The sequence below is a fragment of the Pinus tabuliformis genome, chromosome 2_1 (assembly GCF_031772625.1).
Source record: "Pinus tabuliformis cultivar Carrire ecotype Pingquan chromosome 2_1, CPIR1, whole genome shotgun sequence".
NCBI classification, from domain to species: Eukaryota; Viridiplantae; Streptophyta; class Pinopsida; order Pinales; family Pinaceae; genus Pinus; species Pinus tabuliformis.
In genome coordinates, this window is record NC_142299.1 from 142789755 (window position 1) to 142796957 (window position 7203).

General features: G+C 40.3%; 1 pseudogene; it reads right to left on the bottom strand.

The window, feature by feature from the left end:
• Positions 1–5190: 5190 nt before the first annotated feature.
• Positions 5191–5682, bottom strand: LOC149199175 (putative cinnamyl alcohol dehydrogenase 1 pseudogene; annotated as a pseudogene).
• Positions 5683–7203: the final 1521 nt, after the last annotated feature.

Sequence of the window (7203 nt, forward strand, 5' to 3'; positions counted from 1 at the left end):
TACCTGTGACAAGAGAACAACTACTTGCAACAAGAGAAGAACACAACACAAAGGCAAATATACATATTCATAAATGATTCAGGATTAGAAGTAAATCAAATATACTAATGCAAATCATACAAAGTACACCAGCATATAGGAAAGAACCAAGAAGCTTTATTGATTGATAATAAGGTTCAGGAAGAGATACAACCCATAGGGCTCCAACCCAGCATCTCCTTCCCGGCAGAATGGAATTCCTTCTTCAGCTCCCTTCAAAGCATTAAGCACCCAATGGTCCAACCTCAAACCAACAGCAATTCTTTGCAATCACAAAATTCTAGCCTCCCAGATCTCATGTAGGAGAGATCTATATATAGGGATTTTGGAGAGAGGATGAGTCAGCTTGAGGCAGGTATGAAACTGACTAGTGTCCTCTCCCTCTCTCAGTCCTTGAGTCCACTTGGAGGTTCTTGCTTCCACTTGGAGATTTGGAACCTCTTACTCATCACCAGTCGAATTCCCTGATGCAAGTGTCATTTTGGAAGCTTCCTGAGCATTGACACCTTGAGAAATGAGCCTGCCACTTGTCCAGTTACGCTCAGCGCAGGTAGCCTTTGTTGCAGTTGACATTCAACGCAGGTAGACAGTGGAGCAGTTGACATTCAGCGCAGATGCTCAGTGGAGCAGTTGACATGATCCATAATTGGCTTGTTTTTGAGTGTTTTCAGGTGGAGAACTTCTGTGAATTGCTGTGGTTTGCTGGCCTTGTTCCTCTAGGGGTAGGAACAACATGTTTAGGGACTTTGGATCCCTTGATTATGGACATTTCATGCTCAATGATGTAAGGCACAAAAATGTCTATAACAAAAACCACTTAGAAACAGTCAATTCAGGATCAATTCAAGTGCTCCACTAGCTGCCTACGTTGCAAAGCACCCCAGTACACTGTCTAGGTGCGTTGCAACGCACTTGAATGCACTACCCAGGTGCGTTGAGCGGGAAATGACAAGTGGCAGAGTTATTCAACGAGGTGGAAAGACCATGGAAGCTTCCAGAATCTTCTCCAATGACACTTGCCTCACTGAATTCGACCAAGCGATGAGTAAGGGGCTCTCAGTCTCCAAGTGGAAGCAAGAACTGACAGAGAGAAGCCACAAGTCAAAACATAAGCTGACTCATCCTCTCTGCTTACATCTATATATGGATCCCTCATCCCAGAGATCCAGAGGCTGGAATTTTGTACTTTGTAGAGAATTTCTGTTGGTTTGAGATTGAGATTAGTACATTGGGTGATTTATGCTTTGTTGGAGGAGAGGAAGGGATTCCTTTGCTGGGAGGTAGATGCTGGATCGGGACTCACTTGGTTGTATCTCCTCTTGGACTTTCTTATTCTATCAATAAACTATTTGAGTTTCTCCTACATGCTGTGTACCAATGATGTTTTGTTATATTTGCATGTTTAGCTTAATCTGATCCTGAGATTTTTATGAATGTATATCTGTATCTTCATGTAGTTTCTCTCTCTTGTGATCTTGCAGGAATTCGGTGAAGCTGGGCCGGTAAGGGAGCTGGGAGCTGGGAGCTACTGAAGAGAGGAGCGATTGGATCAACAAACTAGCGAAAGACACAGGTTAGTTAGATCTTTTCTCGTCGTTTACATTTCATAAAGAAGAATACTCAAGTAAGTTTCCTTGTTTGTTGCTAAGGCACTATCACACCTTAGAGTGGGATAGGGGCATTCTGAATAGATACTTTTCCCAACAACACTTTCATTACATTACCATGGTTCATGAACCATGGGCAGGTCACAAAACATATTAACTTCTAACAAACTAAGGGGCTTTGACCTTCCTAAATCTCTTTTGACTTCTACGACCTTCTCGCTTTGGTTCCTCAAAATGTAGAGACTTCACATCGATAACAAAAACTTTTACAAAATTGACCCCAGGAGAACATGTCCCAACAGGCCCCCAAGACAAAGTCATGACTTGTCCTTGAGTCACTTAGTTGGTGGCGCCTCGATATTCACCTGCATCTCACATAATTCAATCTTCAAAACTTGTATATCTGTTGTCGCATGCACAAAAGATTAACACACTTCCATAACTAGTTTTTCAGTGGTTGGGCCTTCAACTGCAAGGCCCATGGTCCTTTGTGTCTGATGCATCCCCTTCAGTTTTCTCTACACTGATAGGTTCAATTGACTGGCCTCTTCCGCGCAAGGCTACATCCTTGAAAATATGATCACTTCCTTGAGACGCAACTCATTTTTTTCACTCTGGATGAGTTAGCGAACCATTGCACTGGTGGTAAGGTTCGCATTGTCGGCTTGATTTCATCAAACTATTCATAATTCCATGGCCTGTTCAAACAACTCAGTGCAGCCTTGATTTCAGCTGCCAAGATGGCCATTTCTGCTTTGAGAGAAGCTTCGCACTACTCTCAACTTTTGGGGGAGTAGTGGCTGCAACTTTAATTGGAACTATGAGATTTGCAGTTGTACCTCAAACCTGACTTTGCTGATTTATTCCTTAGACTCTTTGATTGCGTTGAACAACTTTTGAATTTTCTTGACAAAGGTTGCTTCAACTGGAATCTGAAGCTCTAGAAGCTCTTAGTAGGCCTGTGAAATAGTTGCTTTGGGCTGTTGGCTTCATGTTGTTACCTCTTCCATTTCCTTGAGGGCCTACACCTTTTCCTCGAAGATTTGTTGGTTATTGGTTTTTACCTCATTGATGACCAATAACATGTGTTGCTCCTAAATCTTGAGTTCATCTAACACCCCTTGGTGCAGCTCGTGTAGAGTCTAAATGGGAGGCGTGGCCGGATTCAAACTCATATTCTTCATATGTAGTAAGTGCACACTCGCTTCCACTGAGTCGACGTGCAGGGACCGCTCTGGAAACTACACTATACGAATATCCAATATGAGTTCTACTTCCCAGGCTGACCCGCTTGCTTGATTCAGGCTCGCATGCTTCTCACTCGCCTATCCTGTGCTCGCTTGAATGAGAACTATTTGTACCTACAATTTCCGTAGGCCCTGTTGTACCTTACCTAGCATTTGTTGGTACTGCTAGGGTCCTATAATTTATAGTATCTCAATGTGATTGAGTATTTCACAGTTTGTAGATTTCAAATTGTTCATAGATTCCAATGTTCAATTGATTTCACAAAAAAAAAGGGAAAGAAAAGAAATGAAAACAGGGTATATAAGAAAAATAAGAAAAAGAACAAAAGAGAAAAAATAAGAAGAAAAAGAAAACCCCAAAGCGTGATTGAACAAATTTCAATTTCTGTTGATAGGATAGAAAATAAAGATCTGCCAAACAGTTTAATCTTAGAAAATCAGTAGCTAGGTAGAAATAAAATTGGTTCAACTATTTAATTTGGACCAAGGGGAGAAATAAGTGATAGAGTAGGTTAGAATTAAAGAGAAAAAAAAAGAGAGAAAAAGAGAAAGGATCTGCAGGTCCAAATGCACCTTGCAAATGAAAAAAAAAAAAAATGCTAGACTAGAAATATAAGGGTAGGTAGATTGAGAAAAATTCAAAGAAAGAAAGACATGAAACACTCTTTTAAGGCTGAAAGACATATCCCATTTTTTTTCTTAAGGTTGGGAGAAGAAATTAAAAGGGGAAGGGGTCTTATGTTATTTTCCAATGTTATTTCCCCTAACCTTTCTCTATACCCCTAATTTCCTATATTCCACCCCCTTACTTATTTCCCTACCCCACCACTCGCTTACCCGTCACATTGCACCTTACCTATCCCCCATCTCTTACCAAATCCCCACTCACTCCATATGATTTGACGGCTCGTGTGATTTTCCGCTCCACCTCACCCTTCGAAAGTTAATCCTGGGGGGGGTCCGAAATCAGTGGTTTCAAACCATTTGTTATCACAAAATCGTGTACTAAGGGCTGCTACTTAGCAAGATCTCATGCAACTATTTCAAACCAGGCTTTAGACTAAGGCTTAGCCTCCTTAGTCAGAGAGGGCTCTCTCACAGATTTTTGATATGAATTAATAACAAGAAAAGATGGCTAACTCTTCAAATAGTACATGAAAATAAGCTGGATGGAACAACAAAATAAGACTTCTTCCATTGGGCTCATGGAGTCAAACACCTTTGCAGTAAATTACCAACTACTCATTCATGGAAGTCAAGGCATATAATGTCTAAACACTCAAAACATTTCTCAAAGGAACCTCAACTCATAAACATACACAGGAAATCTGAGCACTAGGTGAATTTAGAGTGATTGCACATCTAGAAAGGAAGAGACACAACCATATATATTCTGAGCATTTAAACACAAGATGAATCTTGAGAAGAAAAAGTAATCTTTCTATTACTGTCAAAAGTCTTTTACATCAGTCAATATAAAAACTCTGTTTTTTGTATAAATCTCCAACCCTTTTTACATTCATCCTTCAGCTCTATATAGAATGCTTACTCTCCCTGATTCGAGCTGGAGGAGAGCTCCATAATTACCTATGATGACACCTAATAACTTTTAACTAACTAATAATTACAGCTGACCACTAATTGACAGCGCTGGAATCCTAAAACAATTAAAACTCTAATTCTACATCATGCTGGAAATAGCATTTATTACAATCAAGATGGTGCTCCTGCGAGAAAAAGAAGAGAACAAGCTCATTCTCTGACAAGTGGCTTCTTTTAGTTTGGCTGTGATAGGTGTCTGTAGTTGCTTGCTGGCCTTTAATGTAACATGTTTTCCAATACCCTGAAATATAGGAAACTGCTCCTGTTTGTCGGTCCTTGGTTTGCCTCAACATATTCGAATCCAAAGAAGTATGCTTTTAGCTTTTAATTACCAGGTTTCCATGTCCATGATGTGCTGGCGATTTTTTATGTGTGAAGACAACACCTTTCAAAGATTTGCTGATTTGTCAATCATAATTGATTGGCTCAACTGAAATATGCAGCTACAGCAGTTTCGTAGCGCGCTACGAAACTGCCGTGTAATTGCATCATACACAGTCTCATCACTTCTCTGTATTCTTGCTACCTTCTCCCCATATTTCTCTTTCAGCTGATTGTTCACATTTTCCTCAACAAATGAATAACAACTTGCAAGTAATCCTGTTCAGCTGCCAGACTCCAATGTCAATACCTTTCCTATAAAATTCAAACAGCATGCCCAGATTTCTCTGCAAGCCCTGCCAACCTGGAACCTTTCACCGCAAAACACCTTTTCTTACAGCCACTTCAATAGATTCTACAGCTTCCAATTTCAAATCTTCAATGTCTATTCTCAGGCGCTCCAAATCAGTGTCCTCTGTCTGCTGTTTATCAGATGACAATAAAAATTTATCTGCTCCAAGAATGCTCAATGCTTCATCCTTCTTTGATGCAGATGTGCTCAAAATTATTACATTCAGTCCAAAAGCCTTTCCAAATTTTACTGCCATATGACTAAGACCTCCTAGCCCAATTACTCCAAGAGACTTGCCTGCATGATTCATGTGATAACGAATCATAGGGCTGCAAACAGTAATTCCTGCACAGAGAAAAAGTGCAGCTGAAGCCAGTGGTAGATTGTCTGGTATCTTAAAATAGTACCTTTGGTGAACAACAATGTGACTAGAATATTCTCCTTTCGTCACTGTGCCATCTACATCGATACCATTAAAGGTGAAAATAGACCCTTTTGCACAATTGACTTCCATTCTTTCATTACAATATTCACATCGCTGACAGGAGTTGACATATGTACCCACTCCAACATGATCGCCAACCTTAAAATGGACTACATTGATGCCAACTTCTTACACAATTCTAACAATTTCATGCCCTGGCACCAATGGATACTTTGAATCACCATGTTCATTCCAGGTCCATACAACATCGGTGTAACAAACTCCACAACAGAAAACAATTAGAATCACAACAAAACAAGTTCTGTAGACCTGTTGAAAGCCTAATTTCTCATATAGAAAAGAATGTGATCTGCTAGATGTATTAGGACCTATGCTGCCATGGGTCAACTCAGAAATAAAATATTGTATGAGGAGAAGTTGGCGATGCATGAAAGTTGAAGTTGCAAGCATAGGAAGCATTGCAGGTACTAATCAGCGTGGACCAAATCTCCATAATACCACTCTTACAAAAGATCACTTGCAAGCCTCCAGAGTTGTTTGTCATCTTGCAAACCACGATGCAGATATAGCAACATATGTAACAGGGCAGCACAAGATTTGCAGTCGCCATTCTGTAAAGAAAGATTAGGTGCTAATTTCTCACACAGCACAACCCTGCCTTGCGCCCTCTTCCACAATATATTATCAGTCTAAAGATCAAGATGACTCTGTGCAAAGAAGATTGCATGAAATTATAATATGGTACAATACTGATGATATTAATGACATGTGCTCGAGTTCCACTGCTTTTTTTCAACGTTCTCTTACAGCCGCTACAAAAGTTTTCTAGGATCCCCGGTAACTGCAACTCATAGACAACTCTTGTTTTTCGAGAATCATCTTGTGAGCAACGCTCAAGCATCCCGTATATGAATCAAAGAACTCTCTTAATTTGATAGCCTCCTCAATACTTGCTTTTGAGAATCATCCAGTTCAGAGCCTTCATCCAACCCGCATATGAATCGAAGAGCTCTCAAACACACTAACAGTTGCTTGAAAATCCTCTCCAAAGTTTTGAGTTGACAAATACGGTTCTGTTGGCTCCGAAGAATAAAGTTGCAGGCCCTTTCTTATGCGCTCCCTTAACACATACAAGGCAGGATTTGACTTCATTATTTTATTCATAGCTTGGGCCAAAAGAGGCTTTGAACCAGGAAACCAATTACCAAATGCAGAATGTAAATTGTAAGCAAGATCGATTGCAATCATAACACCAGTGGGTGATGGATAAATTGACATATTAGCTGTTGTATAGTCTAAGAATTTGGCTCTCGTATACCGTTCACGGTCATGAGGATCATAGTCTTCCCACCGAAGTTGCACATCAATCCAATATTTATTACTTGCCTTCTGATCAAAAACATCCTTAGACTCTGCCACAAGGCTGGGCTTGCATTCTCCAGAAGACCGAAGGAATTGTCAATCAAAACATGTCACTACGCTCCCTGCCAATCATTCTGCGCACTAAAATTAGCACCATTTCCATTTCCTTGAGGATCCAATCCATCAAGATACCGACTATGTGGATGCATACAGATCAACCAAATGGGC